The 21,628-nt window shown below is 38.2% G+C and overlaps 1 protein-coding gene and 1 pseudogene across 1 annotated transcript in view; both read right to left on the bottom strand.

The window, feature by feature from the left end:
- The window catches only part of GLG1 (golgi glycoprotein 1), a 147,939-nt gene that overhangs the window by 62,506 nt on the left and 63,805 nt on the right, over window positions 1–21,628 (bottom strand). The gene's annotated exons all lie outside the window — the stretch shown is intronic.
- On the bottom strand, window positions 1,334–3,342 carry LOC119871951 (annotated as a pseudogene).

Here is a 21,628-nt window from a genome sequence, read left to right as displayed (position 1 = left end):
TAAGCAAAAGACGAATAGTTGATTTCAAAGCTTAAAACCACAAGTCCTTCCTCTAAGCTCTGTAATTCAAAATGCTTTAAAAAAAAAAAAGATTTTATTTGAGAGAGAGAGTGACAGAGACAGAGATGGAGATAGTGACTGAGAGAGCACAAGTGGGAGGAGAGGGAGACATAGGCTCCCCACTGAGCAGGATGTGGTGCTCAATCATGACCTGAGCAGAAAGCAGACAGCAGATGCTTAACCAACTGAGCCATCTAGGCATCCCCAAAACGGTTTTGTTTTTAATTTTAAAGATTTTATTTATTATTTATTCATGATAGACAGAGAGAGAGAGAGAGAGGCAGAGACACAGGCAGAAGGCGAAGCAGGCTCCATGCAGGGAGCCCGACGTGGGACTCGATCCAGGGGCTCCAGGATTGCACCCTGGGCCAAAGGCAGGCGCCAAACCGCTGAGCCACCCAGGGATCCCCCAAAACGGGTTTTTAACTAAAGGGATACAATGGTAGAAAAAGGACAACAGACTCACAGAAATATTCAGCTACAAAAGCTGTATGACTTTGGGTGTATCACTTAACTCCTCAAGACCCCTGAGGAGGGCAGAAAAGGGATTTCTTCACCTGGGATCATGAACTGACTTTAAGAATGAAACTGTCTTGAAACTGAATATAAACTTTTGTGTATATTTTTCTGGGAATTCACAGCTGCTATCATGATCTCAGAAAGACCCATAAGACACCTAAAAATTAAGAAACAGTGGTCTATGATGGTTGAGATTATCTGCAGCTTTAGGAGTCTATAAGATTTGAGATGTGGAATACAGAAATAGAGGTATTTACTGATTTCCATGTCATTTAATGTAGGTAATTTGCATATTATGATTATGGGTTTCCTAGTGCTTTATCTTAATCATTCTCTCCTGGTCAAAGCACAACAAACAGGTTTCAGAATAAACTACTGAAAAACTTGAGTCTCAAGGTTTTCAATTAAGTCAGCTATCACATTCATTTAAGAGGATGGTTTTTACAGAAAGTACAAGTCTGAACTATGATTTTCCCAAGGTGAACAGGCTGAGTTAATGAGTCTGGCAGGAGAAATGAAAGGATTCACAAAACTAACTTGGAAGTTACCTCAGTTTCTGGAACAGAAATGCCTGGGAGATGGATTGTGTCTAAAATTTGGAACATTCTACAGTCAGATCGAACTACCCACAAGATCACACCTGGCACTAAATTAAACGAAAACAGATTCTGTTTATTAATCATCTGGGAGAAAACAAACAAAAAATGTCAACAATACCAGTGCTTTTAGGGCCTTGCAACAATCTGAAGGCTGGACAACAAGAGAATGTCTGCCTGTAATTAGAAACACTCTCCTGCAGTAGTAGTAGTAGTAGGAGATTCTTCTTCTGGGAGTTTACTCATTAAGAACCTAGTAAAGTGCCGATCATATGAGCAATTCATTTGTTCACGTGACTCAAACAACCCCCTCCTGGTCACCAAAAAAAGCAAATGGAACATAATATAGTTGGTAACAAACACAGTCAGTCTTTTAGTCTCGGCAAACTTTCCCCAAGTAAGTGCACCAAATCTTAACTCTCTGTCAGATTCGTAACCTGTTAGTGCATTATTCTGGCTCAGTAAGAATTAATTTTTCTCATTTGTATCCAGGGATTGCTACTAAGTACTGTTCATCCAAAAGGACAGTGATCAATATAGGCTTTGTGCCCTCCAACAATGCTCTGTCTGATTTACTAAAGAGTTGTGCTTTTGTGGGATTCTTTAACATTCAACCATCTTTTCAAAAAGGATTTACAATAAAGGTCCAGTGGGAGATTTTTTAAAAAGGGTATGAGACACAGATTATAGATGTTGGCTCCCAAGTAAATTAGTGTGGTAGGCAAAACATGAGTCTATATGTAACCACCACAAAAAGAGTGGCGTTTGGGGTGACGGGGAGGGCCTGATATTTTAAAGAATGAAAAAAGTCCCTTCCCACCGCCAGTGAGTAGGATGATAGAAAGAAAGTCAGAGGGGGTCTAATGGAGGAGGGCACATTTGAGTTGAGCTTTAAAAGGAGATTGTGATCTGGTGATGTGATGCTGTGTGTATGCTGAGCCAAATGAGATGGGACTGTGCAAGCCAGAAGAACACTAGGGTGTGGGAGGAATTGGAAAAACACATTCTGTGCAGAGGGCAGAGACCTGAGTGAGAAGGTGAAGAACCCTATGGTGGCCATTCTCAGGCTTATGTATTTAATGCCTTCTAATATATGGTGAGAAAAATACAAATTTTAATAAAATCTCAATGCTGATCCAATACTGGTTTCCCATAATCCAAATTAATATGTTATGCTAAACATAGTGCAGAGAGTAGTAATTTAACTTACTGTTATTTACCTACATGCTTCCCCAGGAGGTGGGTGGAGTAATAGCTGGTAAATACTGTATTGTCACCACTATTTTTTTTTTTTCTTCAAATCTTCAAACATTTTTGTTTTGAAGAAGGAATAAGAACAGCTACCTTAGAAACTGGAGATACTCAAGCACTGATCTATTCATAGGGTTTCTACACAGCTGAAGAAGTTTACACCAAATAGACAAAAAATAGTACAGAAGATCCATATACAGAAAGATTTAGAAAAATCCATCCCTAGAAAGCAGATCATCTGGATGCAAAGATCCTGCTGAATACAGGAGAATCAATGGGAAGCAATGTGAAGTCTTCTGCTGAGCCAGATCCTGTAGTCCTGAAAAAGTTCTTTCTCCTCCTGATTAACTGTTTGCCTCCAGTATGGGTTCGAAGAAAGGTGCTGATCATTTGAACTGGTTGTGAAAGTTCCCTTGATTTTTGCTTTCTTGGCTTCCAGTAGAGCCAGCTCTTGCAGCTGTCTTTTACTCAGGACTTTGTGCTCCAGTTGTTTTTCAGTCGTTTTAGCATTGTGTGCAGGAGTCAGCAACTAGCTCCCTAGCCTCAATCTCCTCTTCCTCCATATCCACAGTTGACACAGTATCAGAGCTGAACTTGCCCATGTCTTTAGTCTATTTGGTCATTATCACTTCTTAGGAGACTCTTGTTTCTGAGCATAAATATCCGTTTTCTAAAAACCTCAAACTTGACTACTGCTCCATTCACAGTAAAAGTCACAGGAGCATGCTTCCTGGGACTGGCAGAAGAGTGGCAGTCCACACTTGGCATATTTCTTCCTGTATTTTTTATTGCTCAATACCTTCAGGGCCTCTGAAGATACAGTTTCCTCATCTTCCCTGTTACAAAATTTGTGGGCATGTTTGTCAGTATCAATCACACAGAACCAATCTCAGGGCCTCATGGACAATTTGTCTGACAGGCCAGCACCAGGATCACCTGGCTGCACAGCCAGTGGTAGACAGAAAAACTCCTTGCCATTATCCTGGTCCCAAGCATCTATGAAGACCACTCCCTGGGACACTTCTTTAGGCACAGAGGAGCAAGCCCAAATAAAGAATAATGTATACTAGTTTCTTTTTTAAGAACATTTTGAGTTTTAAAAGGGGTAAAAGAGAAGACCCCCCACAGACAGGGGCACCTGAGTGGCTCAGTTGGTTAAGTGTCAGATTCTTGATAGCTCAGGTCATGATCTCACAATCATGAGATGAAACCACCCCTACCCCTTTGTCAGGATCCATACTTGGTGGGTAGTGTGTTTGAGATTCTATCTCTCCCTCTGTCCCTCCACCCCACTAACACTCTCTCTCTCTCTTTTTTTTTTTTAACACTCTCTCTCTTAAAAAACAATAAAATCTTAAAAAAAGACACCCCCCCCCCCCACACACACACAGACAAATTAGAGCCCTGCTTCTTGGATAGTCTCACTTAAGTACAGGGCAGTAAGGGGGCTATGTTGAGGTCAAGACTGATCTGTACCTTTAAAATGAAAAATACCTTCAATACCCTTTAGTTCTAATAAAGTAAAAGGACGTAACATACACACTATAGTGGGAATTAGCAAATAGTTCTGCTTTTGGTTCAGATAGCATACTTGACTCATACACATAAATATTGGCAAGACTTTCAGCTCTGTCAAGTACTAATTCATTCATTTTCAGTGAAGTTATACTCTGATCCTCAAGGTACGAAAACACATAGCAATCCGGCTAATAACTGAACTTAATGGCTGACAAAAAACAAACAACAACAAATTGAGCAACTCTTGACTCAATAACCGAATAATCCATATCCATGAAGATGGATGGAATCCATGCCCCAAAATTTACTCTGAGATGTCAAATTACATATATTTTTTACAGAAAACTTTAGAACTAGTTAAACTGATTAAATGGAAACATATAAAATTAATATAATCTATCATCTTCTCTGCCCAGAACAGGAAATGGAAAATACCAAATAAGGATACAGTAATCTACTTATTGAACAAAAACTTCATAATCACATTATGGCAAAATGACACACATAGGATTATTGTTTTACAAATCTTAAAGTTTATTTTAAAAATGTAAATTACAAAAACATGTAGTTTCTCTACCATAAGAAATAATGTGAACTCTTTCCCTATTTTCCCTTTATTTCACTATATGAATTAGAAATAGAGATACCTATAAACTATAAGAGATAGGCTATCCTCAAAGGAATGTTTGAAGTTTATTTCTTTTCACATAAGAGCCCAACCTTTTCATCAACCTCCTACTGAGGACTGCCCAATATTCAAGAAATGAAGGGATTGTTTTATAATGACAAGCATTTTAAAATCCAATTACGGCCTTACAAATATTCTGTCTCATTTCCCCATTGTGAATGAATGAGATTCTCTGGGACTAAATCTTCTGCCTGAGAGCGTAGAATCATCAGGGAGGGAAAAGTTACTCCTATCACTCATTTTTTTCTCCGTAGGAGATGACTTAGAAATCTAGAATGCAGTTTGGTGATGGTGGGAACAATTTTGACCTCACTGATGGGTGAAGGAAACAGTCAAGCATTCTATCAAATACTTGGCCAGATTCCCTTTTCACCTCAAAGGAAAGAATGTTCAACAGGTCAGTCCATCAGCTTGGCTCCCAGCCATGGCAGGCACACAGCTGTAAAGGGATAAAAGGCCTTATTTTTCACTGCCTAGTTGCCTGGATAAAGTCAGTTTGGAGCCTATGTTATCAGAGTGACACCTAGAGCATTATCATTCAGTCTAAAGTAGCTTGCATTAATAAACTATTTTGTAGAGAATTCATCACAAAGCCATACTTGCTCTGAACCATGAAGCTGTAAATACTACTACTATACTGCTACTACAAAAACATGGTATCAAAATTCTTCTAAAATAGCTACTCATAGTGTTTTTTATACCTCATAAAAGCAGACACAGTATAATAGATCTTCTTATATCATCATGTTTCAGAGGCAAGAACTCTGGACTAGGAGCCAAAAGACAAGAGTTGTGATTCTACTTCCATTGCATATTCATTGTGTAACACCCTTGATCAAGTCACATTATTCTTTAGGCTTTAAATTTCATGTCTATAACAGAGATAAATCCTGCTTTACCTACCTCATGGAGCTACTACAAGTAGATGAAGCCTTTGCAAATATAAGAGTACTAGCCTTTCATTCTCTGCAAATAATCCAATCATTTAAGCCTCAAAAGAAACATTATTGCTTTCTAGTAGGCCATAATTCATGCAAAGAATATGAACTCAAAAATACATGACACACGTATTTAACTGTATGTACATATTATCTCTGAAAGAATACATTAAAAATGTATTTTCACTATACTTTTTGAATTTTGTGCAAAATGGAAAAAAAATCAAAGATAATCCCAGCTTAAACTTAAAAAGAGACACTTTTGAAAATACTTGGAATACATCTTCATGATGGAGGCACTAAAGGCGTCTGACGATACAGTCCATATTTCTCTATTTTCTTTCTCTTCTGCAGTCTATTTCAAAGGGACAGTGGGGACAGAGGAGGGAGGTATGAGAAATCTATACTCTCTGAGACATGGCAATTAGCAATCTGGCCCTCTTAAGAGCTCCAGAGTGGTAGTTCTATTCTAAGAAAAGCACATTAACCATTTTATGGTTTAGTTTTCCCCAAATGGTCAACTCTTTGGGAGTGTTACAGTGAGAGGTGAAATCAAAACTCTTCGAAAGACATGGTATGAGTAAGGAACAGAATATCAACTTTTATATGGCATCCTTTATATTCTTTATTTGTCATCTCAGTTGATTTGGAACAGCTAAATGCAGGTCCAAATTTGTCAAAGCAATAGCTACTACAGCCAAATGCAAAGTGGGAAATTAAAATAGAAAATTTACAGGCATTTGACTTAATACTATTAATGTTTATACCCAGTAAACCTGGAATGATTCTGTCAATGTAGCTCAGTACCTCTATTCTGACTTATGTTACTTCTATACTTTTGAAAAGATAAAACAAAAAAATGCATTTAATTACAAGATGCAAAAAAGGGCCCCAAAATGAGATATAATTTCTTATGCACCATACTCAAATATCTAAAAATATCCCATTTCTTCCATACCAACCAGTGGCTAGTGCACGGTTTACTTTAATTGGCCTAAAGAGAAGCAAATAGCGCTGAGCAGCCAGCATGCGCAGAACTGTATAACCCAGTCAAGTGACTGTGCTTCTCAAAAGACGAGCTGTGATTTGGGGACTGGCCTTCCATCTGAGTAAGAGAATAACTGGGTAATTCTGAAGGATGTGTAAGTTCTGAAGCAGGAGCCAGCAGAAGGACAAACATGAGGTTAGATGAGAGAGATAAAGACCATATGAATATGGAAATGATAAGTTACAACAGAAGTAGAACAGTACCTCATACCTCAGCATCAATGGACTTGAAAAGTGCCAGAGAAGCAGCAAATAGTTTTACACAAATAGTCTCTTCTTGAAAGAGAGTCCTGTCAAAAAACTGAATGGGCAAAAGTAATCCCTACTGAACAACAGCAGAAATGGAGAAAGGTAAACATAAAATAGCAGGCTAATATAAAAAGAAAATCCGAATACAGTTAAAGATAATGATAAATACAGCTATCAGAACCTGTAGAAACTCCTGTACATAGTCCTGACCAAAAGCTATAAAGGATATTATGTCCTAAAGCTCACAGAATCATCAGAAGGTCAAAGAATTAAAAGCATAATTTAGCAAAACATCCGAGAGATTTTCAAATTTGGGGAACTTCCTCCATACTCCTCACGACAGTCTGAGGCACTGCAGACTGAACACTGAGGTAGTCCAAAACTACTTCCCCAACTACCCCTGTACCATTTGCCACCCCCCCTCACTTAAGTCCAAAATGGGGAAGTCATCTGCTCAATGTCACAGAATCATCTGCTAACTGAATGAAAATCTTAAGGCTCCATATAAATGCTATCAAATCCAGAAAAAAATTAAATCTGTGTGAAAACTGAACTGGGAAAACCTAGCATACCTGAGCATTGTTTTGAGATTTGAAAACACAGCTGTAAAACAAATATAATCCTTCAAATATCAAAAACAAAACCAGCACCCCAACACAAGAACCCAAACTCTTTTAGCCTCTTATAACTCCATTCTAAACCCCAAATCTAAAATCTTCCGTCATGTCACATCTAGGAAAGGTTTCTGCCTCCAGTGAAACAACAGTTAATGACCATTTTCAGGAGATAGTCTGTAGTCAAACTGTCACATAAAAAAGATGGTATGTATTTAATACCTGTCTCATGGTCATAGGCCTTTTACTTAATGTTAAGTAAATCTTCTGGTTCCCTATCAGCTCTAACCATTTATCTACTTGATAATTTCTCCACTTTATATTCTCCTACCTGGCATCTAACTTCTTTTGAATGACAACAAAACTATATATTAAAAGTTAGCAAGCCTACAGGAATATTCTGGTTAACTGGCCATTGGACGGGATGCCTGAGTGGCTTAGCCGTTGAGTGTCTGCCTTTGGCTCAGGGGGTGATCCCAGGTCCTGGGATAGAGTCCCGCATCAGGCTCTCTGCAGGGAGCCTGCTTCTCCCTCTGCCTATGTCTCTGCCTCTCTCTCTGTGTCTCTCATGAATAAATAAAATCTTAAAAAAAAAAAAAAAGGAACTGATCATTGGGTAATCCCTAATGACTGGTACTGATGTGTGATACAAAAGCCTGTTGGTTACTAACAGCAAAATGGACAGGTACTTGTTAGCTTGGTAAACTGATGCTGAATCAGGGTTCATTCTAGTCCTCTGGTCCCCTTCTTCCTCCAAAAAAAAAAAAAAAAAAAATAAGACTGGTAACTTCTCTCAAGAAAGAGAAAATGTAAGCCTCAGAGCTGAAATGTACACTTTAAAATGGTAAATTTTGTGTTATGAATATTTATCATAAAACACCAATAAAAGAAAGAAGTAGGCCTCAATTTGAGATCTGAAGCCTTAACTACTCAATAGAAATTCTGGACTGTTTGCTACTATCCTCAATCCTCTTCAAACACACTTTGTAAGTACGCAGAAAGTTGGGGAAATCTTACATGCTATGGTTCACAGATCGAAACAGGAACTAGACAAAGAAATCATGAAATTAAGTAATCAGGCTGATAGCCCCATACATAGATCTATAGGCTCTGTGTACTGTTAATGAGATCTGTTCTCTTGTTTTAATTTGTCCACTAGGCTCCTGGCTTAGAAATGAACCACAAACTCTGATCATCATCTCTCTCCTGTTGGAGGTTCAGTGTACATAATCTCCAGAGTCTTAAATGATGGATCAGATGCTCCAACAAACAAATGAACATCTCATAATAAGAAAAGAAAAGCTGATATATGCACAGATGAAATAACTACTACTAGAAACTGGATATGCAACCATGATTCTTTAAAATAGTGGTCTACATCTGGATTGATCATATTTCTAGGTGATAATGTTTCACTCTCCAGTCTGGGCTGAAGAAGGACCATAAGAAGGGACTGATAACTAAGACCAACTCTGTCAAGATAAGGTAAGACTGTAGTCCACCTATGCTAAACATGACATAGTGGTTATTTCAGGGAATCTTTGTCCAAGAAAGACCAACTGTAAATCAATGAATAACTTCATTGTTTGATTCAGGGAATTCCCAATACATTAATTTATTAGAGTCAAGAGTCTTATCACCTGAGCAAACAACTTCCTTATCTAACATGTTTATGTATTGGGCTCCTGGGTGGCTCAGTGATTGAACGTCTGCCTTTGGCTCAGATCATGATCCTGGGGTCCTGGGATCAAGTTGTGAATCAGGCTCCATGCAGGGAGCCTGCTTCTCCCTCTGCCTATGTCTCTGTATCTCATGAATAAATAAATAAAATCTTTTTTTTTAATTTTTATTTATTTATGATAGTCACACAGAGAGAGAGAGAGAGAGAGGCAGAGACACAGGCAGAGGGAGAAGCAGGCTCCATGCACCGGGAGCCCGACGTGGGATTCGATCCTGGGTCTCCAGGATTGCGCCCTGGGCCAAAGGCAGGCGCTAAACCGCTGCGCCACCCAGGGATCCCAAATAAAATCTTTTTAAAAACATATTTATGTTTTATATTTATGTATCATGGATTGCTTTAAGATCTTTACTTTGAAGTGTCCACCAATCCTAAATTATCGTATCACAAATTTGTCTAATCACAATCAGTTCCCTTTTTTAAAAGACGCTTTGGGGGATCCCTGGGTGGCGCAGCGGTTTAGTGCCTGCCTTTGGCCCAGGGCGCAATCCTGGAGACCCGGGATCGAATCCCACATCGGGCTCCAGGTGCAAGGAGCCTGCTTCTCCCTCTGCCTGTGTCTCTGCCTCTCTCTCTCTCTTACTGTGTGCCTATCATAAATAAATAAAATTAAATTAAAAATTAAAAAAAAAAAAAGACACTTTGGGGCAGCCCAGTGGCTCAGCGGTTTAGCGCTGCCTTTAGCCCGGGGCCTGGTCCTGGGGTCCCGGGATCGAGTCCCACGTCGGGCTCCCTGCATGGAGCCTGCTTCTCCCTCTGCCTGTGTCTCTGCCTCTCTCTCTCTCTCTCTCTGTGTGTCTCTCATGAATAAATAAAATCTTAAAAAATAAATAAATAAAAATAAAAGACGTTTGAAGCCACTTGATCTCAGACTTCAAAGTCATCTAAATATCCCAATTTTGACTTCTTCCTGTCAAGGTAGTATTCTCCTTTCTATATTAAGCTCTAATAAATTCAGCTTTGCTTTATTAACAGATTGGTGAAATTTAGGAAAGTATACCAGGGTCCAAAGGAGATAACTCCACTGGAAAAACTCAACTGACTATTTTAAAAACTGAATCTTCTGGTGTATACAAACATTAGTAATGTACGTAATGTAAACTAATAAAATCTTTAGAAGTTTCCCACATTTTTTTTTAAAGATTTTATTTATTCATGATAGTCACACAGAGAGAGAAAGAGAGAGAGAGAGAGAGAGGCAGAGACACAGGCAGAAGGAGAAGCAGGCTCCATGCAAGGAGCCCGATGCGGTATTCAATCCCAGGTCTCCAGGATCGCGCCCTGGGCCAAAGGCAGGCGCCAAACCTCTGCGCCACCCAGGGATCCCCCCACATTTTTTTCTTACTTAGATAACATCAATCTAGAGTTGACAGAATGAGGTACTACTAAGTATATGTCAACAATCACCACTGCATTAAACTATAAATGCTGAAATGATTATCAATTAAACACTTTGGGAAATATTGATAGATTTTTTAATATTGATAGATTAATGTAAACATTAATAAAGATGCAATATTTTACAATTGTTCATAATCTCCAAATCACATCTTTGCATTTTTAAAGTGGTAATTTTCTATTATAAAATTATTTGAAAAAAAAAATAAATAAACTGATTTGACTCTGAAACCAAAGCGCAAAGAACAAACGACCAAGAAAATACTTTTAATGGTATTCCAACAGAGCCAATGATCCCCATATGACCTGAATAAGTCCCAACTCCCAACGCTTCAGTTGGAATACATGGAAAACTACAAAGCAACATATTTTGACTCCAAGTGGTTGCCTATCAAATATCATTCCAGGGGATCCCCGGGTGGCTCAGCAGTTTGGCACCTGCCTTTGGCCCAGGACGCGATACTGGAGTCTTCGGGATCGAGTCCCGTGTCAGGCTCCTGGCATGGAGCCTGCTTCTCCCTCTACCTGTGTCTCTGCTTCTCTCTCTATCATGAATAAATAAATAAAATCTTTAAAAAAAAATCATTCCATAAAACAATACTATCTTTCTGAGGAAGGGGAAATACTGTTACAGAGAGTCGTCAAAGTAAAGAAAGGGAGTCATTTGCTGGGAGAAGTGAAAGGAGATATGTGGAACAGTTGCAGGTCCTTTTAGAATTACTGTTTTAAAACACTTCATAAGGTATGTCAATGGTTTAAATATGCATTACTTCTCATGTAAAGAACATTCACCTCAAGTAATGGAAACAAAGGACATTCCCAGCTATTTCTTTTTTTTTTTTTAAAGATTTTATTTATTATTCATGAGAGAGACACAGAGAGAGGCAGAGACATAGGCAGAGGGAGAAGCAGGTCCCCTGCAGTAAGACCGATGTGGGACTCGATCCCAGGACCCCGGAACCATGACCTGAGCTGAAGGCAGACTCTCAACCACTGAGCCACACAGGTGCCCCATTCCCAGCTATTTCTTAGCACTAATTACTATACAGTCTGTAGGACTGGTTATGCAGCACAGACTTTGGAGAGAACTGGGATGAAATTTAGGTTCTTTCAGGTACTAGCTGGACTAATTATCTAACTTTTGTAAGCCTAAAGTTCCTTATCTATAAATGGGAGTATTTGTTACATATGTAGGAATGAGTAAGGCAAAACATATTAAAGCACCTATGAGTGCTCACTGTAAGCATACAATAAATATTATACTTCTAGAAGAGTATTAACGTTGTACTGCCCTAATTCCAAAATAAATCAATAAATCAATCTTAAAAGTAAGGAAATAGGGACACCTGGGTGGCTCAGCGGTTGAGTATCTGCCTTTGGCTCAGGGCATGGTCCCAGGGTCCCGCATCAGGTCCTGCATCGGGCTCCCTGCGTGGAGCCTGCTCCTCCCTCTGCCTGTGTCTCTGCCTCTCTCTCTCTGTGTATCTCATGAATAAATAAATTCTTTAAAAAAAAAAAAGGAAATAAAATAAATAGAGGTTTTCTTTTTAAACCTCAACTCCAGGATTAAGTTTATAAATCTGTAGACTCTTACCTACAGGAAGGCAACTTCAATTTAAATAGTTCAATTATGGGGATTCCTGGGTGGCTCAGCTGTTTGGTGCCTGCCTTAGGCCCAGGGCGTGATCCTGGAGTCCTGGGAACTAGTCTCGCATAGTGCTCCTTGCGTGGGGCCTGCTTCTCCCTCTGCCTATGTCTCTGCCTCTCTCTCTCTCTGTGTCTCTCATGAATAAATAAATAAAATCTTTAAAATAAATAGATAGATAGTTCAATACGTTAGTTAAAGTGTAGTAAAGGCATAAATTAATTTAGGAAATTATGGTCGAAAAATCTTATCCCAATGGAAAGAACAGTTTTAAAGGACTTCATCAAGTTTGCTTATTAGCCCAAATAAGTGTGGAATTTCTGCCTGCCTCTTACCCTCATCTCTCCATCTAGTATCCATAAACAAATCCAGAAGTGATACCTATTTTCAATTTCATTTAGGCTGTTTCTAAGTAAATATCAGAGGATTAAAGTTTTGATTTTGTTCACTCAAGTTTTAAGGCTCTTAAGAGCCTTTATATTTAAATCCAACTGTTAAGATCCAGTTATCTTTGTTTTTTTTTTTTTTTTTTCTAATTTTTATTTATTTATGATAGTCACACACAGAGAGAGATAGAGAGAGGCAGAGACACAGGCAGAGGGAGAAGCAGGCTCCATGCACCGGGAGCCCGACGTGGGATTCGATCCTGGGTCTCCAGGATCGCGCCCTGGGCCAAAGGCAGGCGCTAAACCGCTGCGCCACCCAGGGATCCCAAGATCCAGTTATCTTTGAATATGCAAATAGACCAAGGCTAATAGCCATCTAAAAATCATTTTTTTTCAATCACAGGAAATGTTTCTAGCCCACCATTGGCAGTCAATGCACTTCTCATATCACATCAAACTCAAGTTGATTCATTCTGTGAAAATAAATCTTACTTGTGGCCAACTGGTCAACTTATAAATAAGCAAGATCAATGACTTTGACAATTCAATTTAAACATATTGCATTCATCTGGGTTTATTATTTCAAATCACTTGACAGCCAACTGTAAACAGGTAGTATAAATCAGTGCAAAAGAGGTCCAGAGGTACACTACCATAATTCTTCCAAATACACTCTTACAACAGTATCTTTAAAATTTTGATGATCACAATTATTCTTCAGAGAATATTGGGAAATTTAACGTCTAAAATCCAGGGCTTTGATTAAAGGTCTATGAATCATTAAATGGTCTACACCAGAAATAGAGCAGATAAAGATCCATGACTGGAGGAAATTTTCTGTTTCAAAGATATTATTTTAAATTCTAACATGTGATACAAATGAAATGCCTCATGGACTACAGAAAGAGGACAGACCGAATAACCTAAGTGAGCCACAAAAAGCAGGCAAGCATTTCCCAAGAGAAATCTTACAACATCATTTTTCCGAGAGAAATCTTACTTATATCACAGAACTTGACTGGGGAAAGGCTCTCTGTATTAGGTGAATATATTCAATTTATATACCTATTCAGAAGCAAGAGATGATTTCTAATAACAGAAAACATATTTTTGTTTTAATTTTAAAAGGAAAAAAGAAGATGGAGATAGGATGGTTAGTAGAAAGTCAATTTTGGGTTGCTCTTTCTCTAAAAATCTTGCTTCTGGTGCCAAGGAATTTTTTTTTTTTAACCCATCTACCTGGATTTTCTATGTTCCTTATTTTTACCTCAGTATACAAGAAAAAAGCTTCAAGTATGTATGTATGTATGTATGTATTTATAAAGATTTATTTATTTATTTATTTATTTATTTATTTATTTATTTATTTATGATGGACATAGAGGCAGAGACACAGGAGGAGGGAGAAGCAGGCTCCATGCCGGGAGCCCGACGTGAGACTCAATCACGGAACTCCAGGATTGCACCCTGGGCCAAAGGCAGGCGCCAAACCGCTGAGCCACCCAGGAATCCCCAAGCTTCAAGTATTTAAATGAGACCTACCCTTTCTATAATACATACTAAATAAAATCCACAAAATAAAACATTGTGAATTAAAATATACACATTTTAGTTGTGAACAGTACTGTACACTCTATATGTCTACTCCGCATCATTTGTCTGATTAAGAATCTTATAACACAAAAAATAAAAATAATAAAAAAGAATCTTGTAACACCATAAATGTTGATAGATAATTATGCCATTAACATAAGGAATTCAAAAAAACATAAGGAATTCAGACACATATACACAAACCAATTTATATAATCCATGATGGATTTTAAAATAAAAATAAAATAAAAACGTAGGACATACTAAGATACCTTAGAATATTTTATTTAATTAATTAACTTACTAAAAACCTTTAGCTGTTACTTTAATGTTTAAACTTTATCTGAAAATTAGCAAATACACAGGGGCACACAGCTGGCTCAGCCAAAGAAGCGTGCGACTCTTGATCTTGGGGTTCTGAGTTTGAGCCCCAAGTTGGATTTTGACATTGCTTAAAAATAAAATCTTTTTTAAAAATGAGCAAATACACATTTTAAAATATAAATATGGGATAATTTTGGCCTAAGAGCAAGTTAATGAAGTTTCAGAAGAGTATGCATTAATACCTTTCTTTCCAAAAGTTCTTCCACTGAATAAATTATCTCATTATCCATGACTTATCAAAATAATTTATTCAACTGGTTACTAAAATTATCCCCGCTTTCCAGACAAAGAAACAGTGTATAAGAATGGGAAGCTGGCTTCTCTGGTTTAAATCAGTCGCTTGGGGCACCTGGGTGGCTCAGTCAGTTTAGTTTCCAACTCTTGATTTCAGCTCAGGCTATGCATGACCTCAGGGTCATGAGATCAGTCCTTGTTGGGCTCTGTGCTCAGTGTGGAGTCTGCTGAAGATTCTCTCTCCCTCCCCATCCTGGTTCTTGCACTCTCAAAAGATAAGATAGAGTCTCTTACTGGTTCATTTTGGGGCCATTAAAAATTTCTAAGTTTTTCTGATTTTATTTTGTTCCCCTGCCCTCTTAGGGGTAGTGCCTCAATTAAAAATAAACACAAGAGGGATGACTGGGTGACTCAGTGGTTGAGCATCTGCCTTTGGCTCAGGTTGTGATCCCAGGATCCTGGGATCAAGTCCCCCACCAGGCTCCCTGCGAGGAGCCTGCTTCTCCCTCTGCCTGTGTCTCTTGCGTCTCTCTGTGTCTCTCATGAATAAATAAATAAAATCTTTTTTTTTTATAAATAAAATCTTAAAAAACTAAAAAACACAAGAAAATTCCTATAAATGTAAGTTATCTTTTCAAGTTATCTTTTCCTTGTTTCACTAATACCCTAATAGAATTATACATAAGTCTCAGAAACACAAAAACAGAAAAGATAAGCAGCAGATTCTTTTTCCAGAGATGACTAATCATCCTTGCCTTAGAATTTAAGATTAAGTAGATATAGTTTACATCATTAACCGCCACCAAAATAGATCAGACAAAAGTATCATGCATCTGCGTGTTGGCTTAAGGCTACAGTTTCTACTTATGACAAAATTCAATTTTTTTTTCATATTCAGCTTTCTTTTTTCACATAGTAAGGAAAGTAACTGACCAGGTAAGACTATGAAATTGTTAATTCAATTCCTATTCTACCAGTTAATTTATGCTATGATTTGGGAGAAGCCAATCATTAATCTCATCTTTTGCCATTAGAATTCTCTGAATCTGAACTATGGTGAAAAGAGAAAAACACATTTTTTTCAAACCTTTCCCCTATAAAAAATAATAGACTCATACTTTTCTGAAGCCCTCTGACAATTTTGATAGTATAACTACCAACTCACAACAGCTTATATCTGAAAAATATCCACTTCTAAATAGAGGGATCATTTAAATTGTCTCTGATACAAAAAGTTGTGTTCTTATGAGATGTATTGATTTAATCTACTGATGACAGCTTAAACTTACATTTTCAGAACACAAGAGTAACTAATAATTCAGGATGAAAGATTCCAATCCTTAAAGTCAATATTCAGGATCAGTATCTGAATGAGAACTTGACTCACAGCAAGCCTTGGAGCTGCTCCTCCATTCTAAAAATATCTGCCACAGGGCACCTTATTCATTCTGAACTGAATAAGAATTTCAAATCTATGTTCTAATTCTTACTTGGTGCAACCATGACATCACAGAATAGGCAATGGCACAAATAACTTTGCTACAGTAATTTGGCTACAAGTTTTGACTATCCTGAAATTCTGCCTTTAAACATTAAAATCCTAATGAAGTAAGTTCTTGGCTAATCACAAAACATTCACACCCTCTCTGGCAGTATTTTTCTTTATAAGATAATTGAGGGCAATGAGGCACGTGGGTGGCTCAGTGAGTTGGTCCTTGGACTCTTGGTTTTGGCTCAGTTCATGATCTCAGGGTTGTGGCATGGAGCTCCATGATGGGCTCTGTGCTTAGTGCAGTCTGCTTGAGATTCTTTCCCTCTCCTTCTGCCCCTCCTCTGCCTGCCTGTCTCCCTCCCTCTCTCTAATAAAATAAATGATCTTTAAAAAAAAAAAAAAAAGATGACTGAAGGCAGTTTCAGGATGGCAGTGATCACAGTTTGAACCATCACAATACCAGGCACATACTAGCATTCTATACACATTTTTTATTTGGTTGACAGAAACTCTATCTGATCTCTAGGCTTCCAAAGGCAAGCCCTCAATCACTGGGGTCACAAGGAAATAAACAGCTACTCCCCAACTTCTTCCTTTTGAGTCTATTTTTCAGGCTTCTTAACTTTAACATCAATTCTCTAACACAGCCCCAAATTAAAACCAAAACTATGCAATGGCTTCAAGCTGGACAGGACAAGATATTACTAAAGAGATCAAAGAGCACCACTCTCAGAAAATGAAGCTCACTATTTTGGTTTCTCAATGGAAAAGCACTAGGAGAGAGAAGAAAAAGGTTATTACACTTCTGGAGTTCCTCTGCACATGTCTGAAGGAATTCATCACCATCATCTATTTAAATCCAATTCTCGGGCAGCCCTGGTGGCGCAGCGGTTTAGTGCCACCTGCAGCCTAAGGCGTGATCCTGGAGACCCTGGATCGAGTCCCACATCAGGCTCCCTGCATGGAGCCTGCTTCTCCCTCTGCCTGTGTCTCTGCCTCTCTCTCTCTCTCTCTGCATCTCTATGAATTAAAAAAAAAAAAAAAAAAATCCAATTCTCCTGGCAGAAACTGCTCAAGCTTCAAATGAAGCTTTTAGAACTGACCAAGAAAAAAAAATCCAATATGAATAAACATCAATGGGTTAGATCTGAATGGAAAAAAAGACAACTTCTGATAAGCTGACTTACCTCATGAGGATGTTATCTTTTTTTTTTTTTTTTTTTTTAGAATGTTATCTTTTTAAACTTTCCCCCTCATATACATAAAAATTTCTAAGGCAGCCCCGGTGGCCCAGAGGTTTAGCGCCGCCTTCAGCCCAGGGTGTGATCCTGGAGATCCAGGATCAAGTCCCACGTCAGGCTCCCTGGATGGTGCCTGCTTCTCCCTCTGCCTGTGTCTCTGCCTCTCACTCTCTGTGTCTGTCATGAATAAATGAATAAAATCTTTAAAAAAATAAAAATAAAGAGCAAAATGTGATTATGTCCCCAAGATAACAAATGGAAAAATAATTCAGAAGAGAAATCATAGGAAAGCCATCTCCTAAACAGAAAAAAAAAACCCCTCTCCTTAGTTTCTCAACAGCTGCTTAAGGAAAGGAAAAGAAAGCCTGCTAGCTCCTACTGAGTCTAACAAATCTGTACCTCTGTTCTTCACCAATTCCAGTCAGTTTTCACAATCTGAGTGCCCCAGAAGTCTAAGTCAATAAAGATTCTGTGTAAAATTTTAAATGCTCTTTATCCAAGTAAAATTTGCTAAGTGAAAGAATAAAAAGGAACTTGACTCTTTGTAAAAGGAAATACAAACAGTGGTACTGCTTCCATCTAATTGCCTCAAACCACTACAAACAGATATTCAATTTGTATGGTTATTTTTAAGATTTTACTTATTTATTCACGAGACAAACACAGAGAGAGAGAGAGAGAGGCAGAGACACAGGCAGAGGGAGAAGCAGGCTGCTCCACTCAGGGAGCCCAACATGGGACTCGATCCCGGGTTTCCAGGATCAAGCCCTGGGCCAAAGGCAGCGCTAAACCGCTGAGCCGGTGGGCTGCCCCAGATATTCAATTTGTTATAGCAATTTTGTTTTGTGAGAAATGAAACTGTAAATTATACTTTTGTTCTACAGAAAGTAGAAAACTTTCCTTAAAATATAAGGGAGAAAGGAGATAAAAGCCAGAAGAATCTATGTTTAAGGCTTAATTTTTAAAAAAGCATAAGATCCCTGGATGGCTCAGTGGTTTAGTGCCTGCCTTCAGCCCAGGGTGTGATCCTGGAGACTCGGGATCGAGTTCTGCGTTGGGCTCCCTGCATGGAGCCTGCTTCTCCCTCTGCCTGTGTCTCTGCCTCTCAATCTCAATCGCGTGCTCTCTCTCTCTCTCTCATGAATAAATAAAATCTTAAAAAAAAAAAAAAAGCCACCTTGATGTTACTGGGCCAAACAGTTGTAAGCAGGCATTTAACTTTTTATATAAACAAAAAAATTATAAAGAGAGGTTAAGTATGCTAACTATCCTTCAATGACAGGATAGTACTGCACAATGAAGAATGGTCCCCCCTGACTGCCCAAAGTATTCCTACTGAAAAACACTGACTTAAACCATGTTCCTATTAGCACGTCACAAGGTAAAATATCTATAGATTCTTATTCTAAAATATTTAAATATAAGGCATCTGCCTTACCAACAAGATATTCCACTATATGCAAATTAAAAATATAATTTCCCCAAATTTTGTTTGAAAAATCACACATGACATTATATATTCAAATTTTAGAAATAGCATCAAATATTTAAAGAGATATTTATTTTTTCAGTTATTTATCGTTTAGTTTGAACCAGGCTTATAATTCTGAGCTTTAAGCATTTTTTTGACAGACCAGGCAATAACACTTATAAGCACTTCTCTGTAATGCTGAAATGTAGTATTTTCTTTTGTATCTTTTTTTTTTTAAGATTTTTATTTATTCATGAGAGACACAGAGAGAGAGGCAGAAGACAGGGGCAGAAGGAGAAGCAGGCTGCCCAGAGGGAGCCCAAGGCAGGATTCGCTCCCCAGACCCAGGATCATGCCCTGAGTCAAAGCAGATGTTCAATCACTGAGACATCCAGGTGACCTCTTTTGAATTTTTAGAAAGTATAATTTCATCAGCTGCCTCAAAATACAAGCATAGTATATATCTCTAATAAAGGATTAAACTGTATTACAGAGATGCCTGGGTAGCGCTGTCAGTTAAGCATCCAACTCTTTTTTTTTTTTTTTTAAAGCATCCAACTCTTGATTTCTGCTCAGGTTGTGGCCTTACCATCATGAGATCATGCCCTGAGTCAGCCTGCACACTCAACACGGAGTATGTTTCAGGTCTCTCTCTCTCTCTCCCTCCACCTCTCCCCCAACCCTGCTTGCACACATGCTTGCTCTCTCTCTAAAATGAGTGAATAAATTTAAAAATCCTTTAACTGTATTATACTTTTCTGTGGAGGGTGAAATTTTGTTTATTCCATTTTTTATTCATGTGCCTAGTATAGCTAGTACACAGTAGGTGCTTATGTTTGTTTCAAGAATAACTAAACAAGGTTACTGAAAACTAAAAAACTACATGATAAAGAAAACCTGGGGATCCCTGAGTGGCTCAGTGGTTTAGCGCCTGCCTTCAGCCCAGGGTGTGGTCCTGGGGTCCTGGGATCCAGTCCCACATCAGGCTCTCTGCATGGAGCCTGCTTCTCCCTCTACATCTCTCTTGCTCTCTCTCTCTCTCTCCCGAGTCTCTCATGAGTAAATAAATAAAATCTTCAAAAAAGAAAAAGAAAAAGAAAGCCCACCTGTGTGCCTTTATTTTCCAGAGAATTAGCTAATTTTATACTGAAAAGGCTTAATAGTAATTTTATACAATTGAGAAACATATGGATGAAGGTCACAATGAATTAAATGACTGTTCTAGCACAGAACAGACAAAGAGCAAGAAGAGGGCACTTATTTGGAAAACATACACATAGTCAACAAAGGACAAAATACACAGAAGTGAGAGCAGGAAGGACAGCAATTGGTTCCTTCTATTTGTCGTGTTCTAAACTTTTTCCATCACACAGAACTACAAATTTTAGCCCACCTTCCAACACTTACACCCACACCTAGGATCAATATTTGTGAATTATTTTCCTTCCAGATATTTGGTCAGGGAGGAAGGTGAGATTATTATTCAGAGAACATACAGCTGTTGAGGAGTACTAGCACTGCAAGGGGTACTAAACTGACTGTACTAATTGTGTCCTAAAAAGTAAATCCTTTCCTTTCTTATAATAGTCATTCAAAAGCTTTTTTCTGAAGATGGGTAAGAAATTCCATCAAGTTTTGAGTATGTGTTTTTATAATGTGGCCAACGTTAAAGCTGGTGGGAAAAAGAGCTGCAAGACTCAACTGATAGGATACCATGATGTCCTGGAATCTTATTATATCTTGGCCAATATGCTGACTTAAAAAGATAAGCACATGGAGAGCAGCGGCTCTGCTTCATGCCAGGCAGTGTCTCCACAGGGTGTGGGTTTCCTAGTGTAACAGCAGTTATACCATATGGTGCTGCTTTTATTGGCATGGGCAGGATAGAAGCTGCCAAAAATCCAATGTGCTATTTTGGGCCATGAAACGTGATAATTCCCAAATTTAAAACATTAAGAATTGTTTAACCAAAAAAGATCTTTTTTAAGATTTCAAATATTGGACTTTTGTAATTCAAGGCTCAACTGGGTAACAGCTCTCAGTCTTTGAAATCAGACAAAGACACAAACAAAAGTCAAGAGTTGGGGAATAAGCTTAGCAGCTATTCTCTGAAAATAACATTTTTAAAGGATTTAAACAGAAACTCTATAGTTATACTATAAATATAAGGGTACAATGTGTAGTTTTTGAAATACTACATTTTGAAAACAACAAATAAGGGCAGTGATGTGAGAAGGTTAAAGACAGTTCATTAATACAATGGATTCTATATTTCTCTCTAGCCACTTCTACAAGTTTTAGCACAGTAACACACCTCCAACTACTCAAATAAGATGATCTAATGTTTGAAGTCAGAACAAGCCTAGAGATACTCATGTTGAATCCAACAAACTATTTAACCCTTACAAGTGCAGCCGTAGTTTGGAATAATTGGGTCCAGGATTTAAAAAAAAAAAAAAACTTCAAATGCTATATTGAGGCTGGTAATATTAATTTCAGAAAGGCAATTTTTGAGCTTCCACACTTATGTCAATGCTAGCCTTTTCCCCAAGCCTGTTCCTTTCTC

The sequence above is a fragment of the Canis lupus genome, chromosome 5 (genome assembly GCF_011100685.1).
Source record: "Canis lupus familiaris isolate Mischka breed German Shepherd chromosome 5, alternate assembly UU_Cfam_GSD_1.0, whole genome shotgun sequence".
Lineage (NCBI taxonomy): Eukaryota > Metazoa > Chordata > Mammalia > Carnivora > Canidae > Canis > Canis lupus.
This window is presented reverse-complemented; position numbering and strand designations above follow the sequence as displayed.